Source organism: Phoenix dactylifera, chromosome 9 (assembly GCF_051530095.1).
Source record: "Phoenix dactylifera cultivar Ajwa chromosome 9, Ajwa_hap1_PhDact_Kaust_v1.1, whole genome shotgun sequence".
NCBI lineage: Eukaryota > Viridiplantae > Streptophyta > Magnoliopsida > Arecales > Arecaceae > Phoenix > Phoenix dactylifera.
In genome coordinates this window covers 9,511,356-9,523,749 of record NC_143198.1, presented here as the reverse complement: position 1 = coordinate 9,523,749, position 12,394 = coordinate 9,511,356, and positions in this window count along the sequence as shown.

Below are 12,394 nucleotides of genomic sequence, written 5' to 3'. Positions count from 1 at the left end.
AGATTTTTCAATTAAAGAATTTAATAAATCAAATAAGACTCATAAGTATCAAGTTTCCACTCATCTTATACTAGAGTCCTACACGTGTATTTGTATTTTTTTAAATCATTGGGGCCCAGGAGGAAATACATTAGGTTTATGTTTTTCTTTTCTTTATTTGTTTTCTCCAACATATTACGTGGTGGAGCACAAAGGAATTCAATAAGTGCACTAAGGTAGTAGATTTTGAATCTTTTTAGTTAAGATGGGGCTTGCATCAGGCTTTAGAGTTGGCTAAATAAAGCCAACCCGAAGCCTTTTCTATTAATTATTAGTAAATGTGGATTAAAATCTTAATGCACTATCTGATAATGTGTGAATACAACTCAAGTTAATTGAATTTTGTTCGTCCCTATTTTATATGGCAAAAGATATCATTTATCTATACAAATATTTAGGTTAAGAAAGTTCTTTACAAAGATATCAAATGGTTTCTAAAGTTTTTTGTTCTAATATCAGTGAACATATAAGGACTACAAAAAGATTAATATTAGAAGCGGTCATAGATTATCACTATCTTGTAGTGGTTTTAAATCATTCTTGTTTCAAAGATAATTAAAGAATATGAGATGTTTTGTTTATGTCGGGATCTCTAAGGTACCACACTCGTGTATCATGAAGTTCGATCCATATATTTTGTCTCTACTAAAAGTCTTTAAGGATTATTATTATATGTATATCTAATAAAGATAGAAGAAATGTGTGCAATACAAAAGTATTGGAAGTTTAATAATATAATATACAAGAATTATTAGGAAGATATAAATATTTAAAGAGAAAAAATCGGTAATAAGTATTTATTGTGATAACTTTCTCTCTAAAAGTATAATCCTTCATCCTTAAGTGATGATAAATTACCTCCTAAGATAAATGCTAGATAATTATCTTGAACATGTTGGTATAGATCAACTATTGTAACATATAAATTTTATCTCACTAAAAATATATATTTTTAAAATTTGAAAAGATACATGTGATATCATATGATCTGTATCTTTTGTGAAATATAAAGAACTATTACATGATGGGCTAATTAAATTGACTAGAATAGTCTTTAAAGGATTTATCATATATATGTTATGCATATTCTCGGCCCATAATTAGATATTAGAATATCTATAATTTATTTATCTTTAAAGTTTGGAAAAAATTAACAATTATGCTTTAAAGATAAAGGTCTTAGTCCTATAAGGATACAAGGAGAACTGAAGATTTATTGCTTGCTAGGTAATTACATTATTAAATTATATCTTTAAAAAATGAATGAAATAGTAGGAGCACAGCATTAAATTTTATATCAAAATAATTGTGGGTGCAAAAAAACTCAAAACAAGTATATGATTTTGTAAGTTGAGATATCATAATTGTTTGTGATGGCATAAGAAATGGCCACAAAGCATAATGTATCATAATGTAAGGAATGATTAAAAAATATAAGTTATCATGGCATAAGGAATGACCCCAAGATATCGGCCATCAATATTGAATAAAATCTTTTTAATTTTTTTTATAGACAAAAATATTCAGTTGTTTATTTTGTTATTATGAATTGTATTAGGACTTAAAGATTTTGCTAAAGTAACCATAAAGGATTATGTCGTGGACTAGCATGGAGATGCTTTGCCCATAACACATTACTGGATGCTTGGTGAGATAATATGAAACTGGCAGTGTCCATGTTCATATATAATTATTATAGAAATTTGGTCGCCCATTCTTCTTATCTCCTTGTTTATTTATTAGGCTTTGTAAATTAAATTGTCCAACCCATAATCTATGCTTTTCATGGACCATTAAAAACTTGGATCATGCAGACATGAGGATGATAGTGTTATTTTGATGATTAACAAGCAATTATCTAGAGTATGTTATAAGTTAAATTGATACTTCATTTATAAGACTATTACTCTCAGGATATTTGTATAAATTGATATAGATACATTTCATTGTTTATTTGAATGAATCTAACCTTGAGATGCAGCAAAGTGTGGATTGAGTCGACCCAAAGGATGATTGGGTCGACCCCGGCACATCAAGAAATCATTTGGCACACTTCTGCAAAAATGGCACAGATGAACAGTGAGTTGGGTCGACCCAAGGAAAGCATGAGTCGACCCAAACATCAAGATCCTCAAAACAAGACAGAACAATGGTTCTCTGGATTCACTGAGAGGGTCGACCCAAGAAGTAGTTGAGTCGACCCAAGAAGTAGTTGAGTCGACCCAAGCTTGAGTTGACCCAAACCCTGAGAGGGTCGACCCAAAGGCAAGACAGAAAAGAAGACAGAAAATGGTTCTCTGGAATTACTGAGAGGGTCGACCCAAGAAGAAGTTGAGTCGACCCAAGTGAACTTTGAGTCAACCCAAAGAATGGTTGGGTCGACCCAAGGAAAGGAAGGCTGAATTTCAAGTTTCTGTGTTTTCTAAGAGAGTCGACCCAAGGAATGTTTGAGTCGACCCAAGTGAAAGTTGGGTCGACCCAAGGACAGGTTGAGCCGACCCAAACACGGGCTGAAGCATAACGGCTAGTTCTGCAGATGTACTTTTTGTCCTTCCCAAAGTCAGTAACGGCTAGTTTTTGAATTCTAACCATTGGGGCTTGTTCAATGGATGTAGGAGACTATTAAAGTGGCACTATTCATCAGATAGAACAACCTTTTGAAAGCAATATCAAAGAGTATACAAGAAAACAAAAGTGCCCTAATCTTCTTCATCCAAGTGCTTCATTCAAGAATCAAAGAAAGGGGTTGAGCAGATTCAAAGAGTCATCAAGAGCTCCATCCTCCCTTGTAGAGTGAAGCATCCTTGACAAAGAAGAAAGAAGCCACTTCAAAGCGATAAATATTTTCTATACTCTTCTTTGTAGTTTATATTGTTTCATTTGCTCATTTAGGAGTTTAAATCTTCTTTCTTTATTTGTTAAACAACTTGTAAAGGTTGGTTGGTGAGCCCGGAAAACCAACGGAGTAGGTTGATTGGTGAACCCGGAAAACCAATTGTAAAGGTTCGTTGGTGAGCCCGTAAAACCAACAAAGGTTTTTGGTGAACCCGGAAAACCAAAGTGTAAAGGTTCGTTGGTGAGCCCGTAAAACCAACAAAGATTTTTGGATTGTGAGCCCGGAAAACAATCCAACTGTAATCCGCGAGATTATAGTGAATTCCCAAGGGGTCGCTTGGGGAGTGGACGTAGGTGCTAAGGAGAGCACCGAACCACTATACTTTGTGTTGTTTGTGTTGTGATTTGCTTTAGCTTACTAACCATCCATTTGACTTGAGTAAGATAGTTTAAATTTAAAAGAAACCAATTCACCCCCCCCCCCTCTTGGCTTGTCACCTTGGGCAACAAGTGGTATCAGAGCGAGGTGCTCTAATAGTACTCATTGATCTCACAATCAAGAGTTAAAGATCATGACAACCCAAGTGGGATGTTCTATGAGTGAGGGGCAATCCACAAATAGACCACCTCTATTTAATGGCACAAACTACACATATTGGAAAGCTAGAATGAGGATATTCATTCAAGCTTCAGACTATGAACTATGGCAAATCATCACTAGAGGACCTCACACACCCACACTTAACATAGAGGGCACTATCATACCCAAACCAGAAATGGATTGGAATGAAAGTGATAGAAGATTAGCACAGTTAAATGCAAAAGCCATAAATATACTTTACTGCTCATTAGATGTAAATGAATTTAATAGAATATCTACTTGCACTACTGCCAAAGAAATTTGGGACAGACTTGAGGTCACACATGAAGGGACCAATCAAGTTAAGGAGTCAAAGATAAACATATTAGTACACAAGTATGAATTGTTTAAAATGGAATCTACTGAGTCCATAACTGATATGTTTACTCGTTTTACTGATATTATAAATGGGCTTAAGAGTTTAGGAAAGTCTTACTCTAACTCTGATTTGGTGCGAAAAATTCTCAGGTCTCTACCAAGGAATTGGGAGGCCAAGGTAACCGCTATTCAAGAAGCAAAGGACCTCAACACACTGCAGTTAGAGGAGCTTCTAGGATCACTCATGACCCATGAGTTGACAATGAGGCAAAATTCAGAAGATGAGGTCAAGAGAAGAAAGCCCATTGCCCTAAAGACTACCACCCCTAAACAACTAACTGAATCAGAAGATTCAGATAATGATGAAGAAATCGATGAAGAAGGGATGGCTGTGCTTGGGAGAAAATTCAGAAAATTTATGAGAGGTAAGAATAGGTTCCATAAAAAGAAACCCTTTCTTAAAGGTAACTCAAGCAAAGAAAAGGGTAAGGACAAAGAAAAGGAAAAAGAAACTCCCATTTGCTATGAGTGTAACAAACCCGGGCATTATAAGATAGATTGCCCAGATTTGAAGTGGATGACAAGAAAGTTGAAAAAGAAGAATTTCATGGCTGAATGGAGTGAAAGTGAGGAATCAAGTTCGGAGGAGGAAGATCATCAAGAGACGGCCCAAATGTGTCATATGGCCAATGACGATGAGGTAGATTCTGAACTTGACTGTGATTTTACTGTTGATGAATTACATGATGCATTCTTAGAACTCATGGAAGAACATAAGAAACTAATTAATAGAAATAAAGTTCTAAAAGAAGAAAATCAATCTCTTATTAAGGACAAGTTAAAACTGTCTCATACCTGTGAAACTTTGAGTAGGAAACTTACAAATGAAACCAAGGATCTAATTACTGAAAATATCAAGCTAAAAGAAGATGCTGAAAAATATAAATCCTTGGTAGATAAATTTAAACTTAGTTCTACCAAATTAAATATGATTCTTGATAGCCAAAAAGCTGTATATGATAAGACTGGTTTAGGATATAGAACAAATAGGAAACAAAAATTCTTAAAGAACATTTTTGTAAAAGCTAAAAGTGAAAATATTACTTGTTATTGCTGCAATAAGTTAGGACATAGAGCATATGAATGTAACTTTAGAAAGTTCAGTCAAAACAAATCAAGTTATAATCAAAAGATTAACTTCAAGAAAGTTTGGGTTCCAAAAGGAACATGGAGTACTAACCCTAAAGGACCCAACTTAGTTTGGGTACCTAAAGTTTCTTCTTGATCTTGATTGCAGGTGTGTCTTACAGCTGATAAAGTGGAAAAACGATGGTATCTAAATAGCGGCTGTTCAAGACACATGACCGGTGACGTAGATCAATTTGTCACCTTGGAATCAAAGAAAGGTGGAGTAGTAACCTATGGAGACAATGGTAAAGGGGATATCATTGGAAAGGGTAAAATTTTCATTGCTCCATCTATTTTTATAGAAAATGTCTTATTAGTTAAAGGTTTGAAACATAACCTTCTTAGTATAAGTCAATTTTGTGATAAAGGGTTTAAAGTTACATTTGAAGCATCTGTATGCATAATCACTAATCCTAAAGATAATAGCATTGTACTTGTAGGACAAAGGCAAAGAAATATTTACTTAGTAGTCTTCATGAGTTAGGCAGGAAAAATGGTTTATGCTTAATTACTAATGAAGAAAAGAAAAATGAAACTAGTTGGCTTTGGCATCGAAGATTAGGACATGCTAGTATGGAATTAATATCAAAACTAGTTAAGAAGGAATTAATAAAAGATGTGCCAAAATTGATCTTTGAAAAGGACAAAATATGTGGACCATGTTCATTGGGAAAACAAACTAAATCATCTTTCAAATCGAAGAATGTAGTATCAACAACTAGACCATTTGAACTCATACACATGGATTTATTTGGACCTACTAGAACTGCAAGTCTAGGAGGGAAGAAATATGGACTAGTTATTGTTGATGATTTTTTAAGGTATACATGGGTTTCATTTTTGGCACATAAGAATGAAGCATTTTCAGAATTTTTGAAACTATATAATAATATCATAAATGAAAAGAAACTCACCTTAGTAGCAATTCGAAGTGATCATGGTACGGAATTTGAAAATCAACACTTTGAAGAATTTTGCACTAAAAATGGAATATCACATCAATTTTCAGCACCTAGAACGCCTCAACAAAATGGGGTTATTGAAAGGAAAAATAGGACATTGGCAGAAATGGCACGCACAATGTTGTGTGAGTCAAATCTTCCAAAGTACTTTTGGGCTGAAGCTATAAACACTGCTTGCCATATTCTAAATCGAGTTTTAATACGACCTATAACCAAGAAAACTCCTTATGAACTCTGGAAGAATAAGAAACCAACTGCTAAATATCTTAAAGTTTTTGGATGTAGATGTTTCACTTAAACAATGGCAAGGAGGATCTAAGTAAATTTGATGCCAAGTCAGATGAAGGTATCTTCTTAGGATACTCCACATCTAGCAGGGCATACAGAGTATTCAATAAAAGAACCTTAGTAGTGGAAGAGTCAGTCAATATTATATTTGATGAGTCTGATAGTGAGTCTGCTAGGAAAGAAAATATTGTTGATGATGATACAGAAATTATCGACTTTGAAAAGTTGAATATTGATGATGTGCCAAATCAAGATAAGGGAGATGATAGCGTGCCACCACAATCCCAAAACTTGCCAAAGGAATGGAGGTATGCATATGGACATCCTAAAGACTTAATCATTGGTGATCCATCTCAAGAGGTAAGAACTCGATCATCTCTTAGGAATTTAAATGATTATCTTGCTTTCGTTTCACAATTAGAACCTAAGACTTATGAAGAAGCTGAAAAAGATACTAACTGGATAAATGCCATGCAAGAAGAATTAAATCAATTCAAAAGAAGTAATGTATGGACATTAACTGAAAGACCAAAGCATAATTCAGTAATTGGAACAAAATGGATATTTAGAAATAAATTAGATGAAAATGGATTAGTTATAAGAAATAAGGCTAGACTTGTAGCTAAGGGATACAATCAAGAAGAAGGAATAGATTTTGATGAGACATTTGCTCCTGTAGCTAGATTAGAGGCTATTAGATTACTTCTAGCATTTGCATGTTTCATGGATTTCAAATTATATCAAATGGATGTGAAGAGTGCATTCTTAAATGGTTTTATTGAGGAGGAGGAATATGTAGAACAACCTCCAGGTTTTGAGAATCATGAATTGCCAAATCATGTCTTTAAACTACATAAGGCATTATATGGATTAAAGCAAGCACCTAGGGCTTGGTATGATCGACTAAGCAAATTTCTGCTTAATAATGACTTTAGTAGAGGAAATGTAGATAAAACTCTATTTCTCAAAAGAAAGGACAAAAATCTATTAGTGGTACAAATATATGTAGATGACATAATCTTTGGTGCCACAAATGATACTCTTTGCAAAGAATTTGCTGATTTAATGCATGGAGAATTTGAAATGAGTTTGATGGGAGAACTAAGCTTCTTTCTAGGATTACAAATCAAACAAACTAAAGAAGGCATTTTCATTCATCAAACTAAGTATACAAAGGAAATACTAAAGAAGTTTGGAAATGAAAATCATAAGGGAGTAGGCACTCCAATGAATCCCACTAGCAAGCTAGACAAGGATGAAAAAGGAAAGAGTATTGATATCAAGCTCTATAGAGGACTAATTGGATCCTTGCTCTATCTTACTGCTAGTAGACCCGACATCGTATTTAGTGTAGGAATATGTGCTAGATACCAATCGGATCCTAAGGAGTCACATTTAAGTGCTGTTAAGAGAATCCTTAGATATTTAAGAGGAACTACCAATATAGGGCTATGGTACTCAAGGGACTCCTGTCTAAATTTGCTTGCGTATTCAGATGCTGATTTTGCCGGATGCAAATTAGATAGGAAGAGCACAAGTGGCATATGTCAATTCTTAGGAAATAACTTAGTATCATGGTTTAGCAAAAAGCAGAATTCAGTGGCACTGTCCACAGCTGAAGCTGAATATATAGCTGCTGGTAGTTGTTGTGCTCAAGTATTATGGCTTAAGCAACAACTAGAGGATTATGGAGTTACACTAGATAATATTCCTATTAAGTGTGATAATACTAGTGCCATCAATCTTACTAAAAATCCAGTTCAGCACTCTAAAGCCAAACACATAGAAATAAGGTACCATTTTATTAGGGATCATGTGCAAAATGGAAATATATGTATTGAGCATATATGCACTGAAAAACAATTAGCCGACATATTTATGAAACCATTGAGTGAAGATAGATTCTGCATGCTAAGGAGAGAATTAGGCATATGTGATCCTTTTTATTGAAGAAATATAAAAAGAGAGCTAGTAGTCTCATGATACATTCTTCTAATTTCTAAAATTCCATGAAACATGAGTCAAATTTGTTATCTAGAGATTCCTTACTCATGTATCATTGTCCCATAAAGAGTTTATAAGGATTGGAAGCAAGAAAAATTCTTAGAAGCAAAAAGGAAGAGAAAAGAAAAAATTCTGCACTTGGGTCGACCCAACGTGGAGTCGACCCAAGAAAAATCTTGAGTCGACCCAACGTCGGGACCCCACTATCAAAAGGGGACCCGAGAGCATTGTTAGGGCACTGTTTGCCCTTGTCCTCTTCTGAATACTCTAATCCCCACTCTCCAAACTCCTCCAAACTCCTCCAAACAGTAGATTACCTTGAGATCTTAGAGAAATGGGACCCAAAAGAGCCGTAGCCAAGAGATCCGGAAGAGTCACACGGATCCAACGGGAGGAAAGGCAACCTACGGAGCCATCTACCGTGTCTCCACGACGTGAGGCACGTGCGGAGGCCCCTCCTCCTCCTTCCCCCTCAGTGATACTTGCAAGATTTGCGGGGAGACCGGTTACAACGGGGAGAAGGATCCATTCCGAGTTCTTTGATCAAGAAGGGTTTCGGTTGAGGGAATGGATCCAAAGGCAAGGTTGGGAGTATCTTTGCTCCCTAGACGTGATGATCTACCCCGGATTGATTCAGGAGTTCTATGCCTTCCTCAAAACTGGTATGGGAGGGCTTGTTTCGGAAGTTCGAGGGGTTCGAGTTCGAGTTTCCGAGGAGAGCTTGAGTGAGCTACTTCATCTACCCTGCGTAGGAGCCACTCCGGAAAAGCTTGAAAACAAAATGAGAGCTCTACAGTTGATCATGGAAAATGAGAACTTCGACTTTTCCGCGAAGGTAATAGCTAGTTCTCTTACTGCTGAAATGATATTACTGCTCAGTATAATAAATAGAATCTTATTTCCAAAGACCGGGAGATTCGATCTCATCACAGAGCGAGATCTAGCAGTGATGGAGTGTATGATTCAGGGGATTCCTCTAAATCTTCCGGCCATGATACTGAGACAGATGAGGAAGGTGATGTGCAACTCCAGGGTATCACTACCTTATGGTATGATACTCACCTTGATTTTTCGACAGCACGGTTTAGCTCTCGAGGAGGAGGCATCCAAGAGTCTGCATCATACTGACACATACACTGCACGGACACTTATACGCATGGGATATGAGAAAGTGAACGGGCAGTGGATTCACACTGGAGCAGGCATTCAAGGTGAGGCACCAGAGGGAGATGCACTAGAGGATGAGGATGAGGAGCATATGGATCATCCTACTGCACCTTCAGAGGCTGGACCATCATCATCCGTTCCTCTGAGAGATACGGATGAGTTCTGGAGCAGGATGACTGAGCTCATATCAGCTCAGGCGAGGACTATCACTGACGGGCTGACGAGCCGATTGGACGCCCGATTGGACGTCATGTCTGCTGAGATCAGTGATCTGAGGCAGCAGATAGGAGCACTCCGGAGAGAGAGAGAGACCCATGGACCATCTGTGCCACAGGCTGCTGAGTCAGAGATTTCGGCACAGAGTCATCCAGCTCGTCGTGCTCCACGCCAGACACAGTCTCACCAGGCTCGACCTCCCCTCACCACGTACACTAGGAGGATGAGGACTAGATCCCAGCCGTTAGAGTCTCCCTATGCTGATCTTAGCATCTATGTTTAGAGCCTAGGCTAGATATCTAGTTCTCATATGTATTTTGCTTTTATCATGTATCTTTAAACTTTGATTCAGGAACATTGTATCTGTTTTTGTTTTTGGCATGAATGTATGCAAATGTTCCCATTTTGATCAATGAAATTTGAAGTTTGGTATTTATTGCATCTTTCCCATGTATCTTTTTGATGATAACAAAAAGGGGAAGAAGTAAAGAAAGAGTATTTATTTTAGAAGAAGTAAAGATCTTAGGGGAGAAGTAAAGATATTGTTTAGAGTAAATAAAGTAACAAAAAGGGAAGAACTAAAGATATCTTTAGAGTAAGTAAAGAAAGTTTAATAAGAGCAAAAGTAAAGAAAGTTAAAGAAAGGAGAAGTAAAGAAAAAGAAATAAGAAGTTATGTAAAGAAAGAGAAATAAGAACTTATGCAAGAAAAGAGAAATAATTGGGCAAACAAATTGAAAATCATATAAGAAAGCTTATACATCCAAGGGGGAGCAATTTGTAACAATGAAAATCATCAAATCAAAAATTTCTATCAAATTTCAGAATTTGGCACATATAATTTCAGAATTTGGCACGCACCTCTCGCACCCCGATACATAACCTGAAACTCATATTTTATCTCTAATTTTTGAAGTTTCATCGTTAATGAATTATAAATGAAAGGGGGAGCAATTCAAAAAGTCAAATTGGCAACATTTAAATGAAATAGGGGGAGATTTCACTCTTATATATGAAAAGCTGAAATTCAGCAAGTTAAGCCCTTTTAAAAACTGATCTTAAAGACAAGTATCAATAGGCTCATACTCTTTATTTTGTAATCATCAAAAAGGGGGAGATTGAGGATGATAGTGTTATTTTGATGATTAACAAGCAATTATCTAGAGTATGTTATAAGTTAAATTGATACTTCATTTATAAGACTATTACTCTCAGGATATTTGTATAAATTGATATAGATACATTTCATTGTTTATTTGAATGAATCTAACCTTGAGATGCAGCAAAGTGTGGATTGAGTCGACCCAAAGGATGATTGGGTCGACCCCGGCACATCAAAAAATCATTTGGCACACTTCTGCAAAAATGGCACAGATGAACAGTGAGTTGGGTCGACCCAAGGAAAGCATGAGTCGACCCAAACATCAAGATCCTCAAAACAAGACAGAACAATGGTTCTCTGGATTCACTGAGAGGGTCGACCCAAGAAGTAGTTGAGTCGACCCAAGCTTGAGTCGACCCAAACCTTGAGAGGGTCGACCCAAAGGCAAGACAGAAAAGAAGACAGAAAATGGTTCTCTGAAATTACTGAGAGGGTCGACCCAAGAAGAAGTTGAGTCGACCCAAAGAATGGTTGGGTCGACCCAAGGGAAGGAAGGCTGAATTTCAAGTTTCTGTGTTTTCTGAGAGAGTCGACCCAAGGAATGTTTGAGTTGACCCAAGTGAAAGTTGGGTCGACCCAAGGACAGGTTGAGCCGACCCAAACACGGGCTGAAGCATAACGGCTAGTTCTGCAGATGTACTTTTTGTCCTTCCCAAAGTCAGTAATGGCTAGTTTTGGAATTCTAACCATTGGGGCTTGTTCAATGGATGTAGGAGACTATTTAAAGTGGCACTATTCATCAGATAGAACAACCTTTTGAAAGCAATATCAAAGAGTACACAAGAAAACAAAAGTGCCCTAATCTTCTTCATCCAAGTGCTTCATTCAAGAATCAAAGAAAGGGGTTGAGCAGATTCAAAGAGTCATCAAGAGCTCCATCCTCCCTTGTAGAGTGAAGCATCCTTGACAAAGAAGAGAGAAGCCACTTCAAAGCGATAAATATTTTCTATACTCTTCTTTGTAGTTTATATTGTTTCATTTGCTCATTTAGGAGTTTAAATCTTCTTTCTTTATTTGTTAAACAACTTGTAAAGGTTGGTTGGTGAGCCCGGAAAACTAACGGAGTAGGTTGATTGGTGAGCCCGGAAAACTAATTGTAAAGGTTCGTTGGTGAGCCCGTAAAACCAACAAAGGTTTTTGGTGAACCCGGAAAACCAAAGTGTAAAGGTTCATTGGTGAGCCCGTAAAACCAACAAAGGTTTTTGGATTGTGAGCCCGGAAAACAATCCAACTGTAATCCGCGAGATTATAGTGAATTCCCAAGGGGTCGCTTGGGGAGTGGACGTAGGTGCTAAGGAGAGCACCGAACCACTATACTTTGTGTTGTTTGTGTTGTGATTTGCTTTAGCTTACTAACCATCCATTTGACTTGAGTAAGATAGTTTAAATTTAAAAGAAACCAATTCACCCCCCCTCTTGGCTTGTCACCTTGGGCAACAAGACATATTTTAGTAAATTGTTTTGCATGAAACCATGTATCAAATTAATACTTACTAATTGTACTAATTTTGCAAATCAATTTATCAATATTTTTATAAAATAAAACTGATTGCCTAAGTTCCTTATCTCTTGTAGC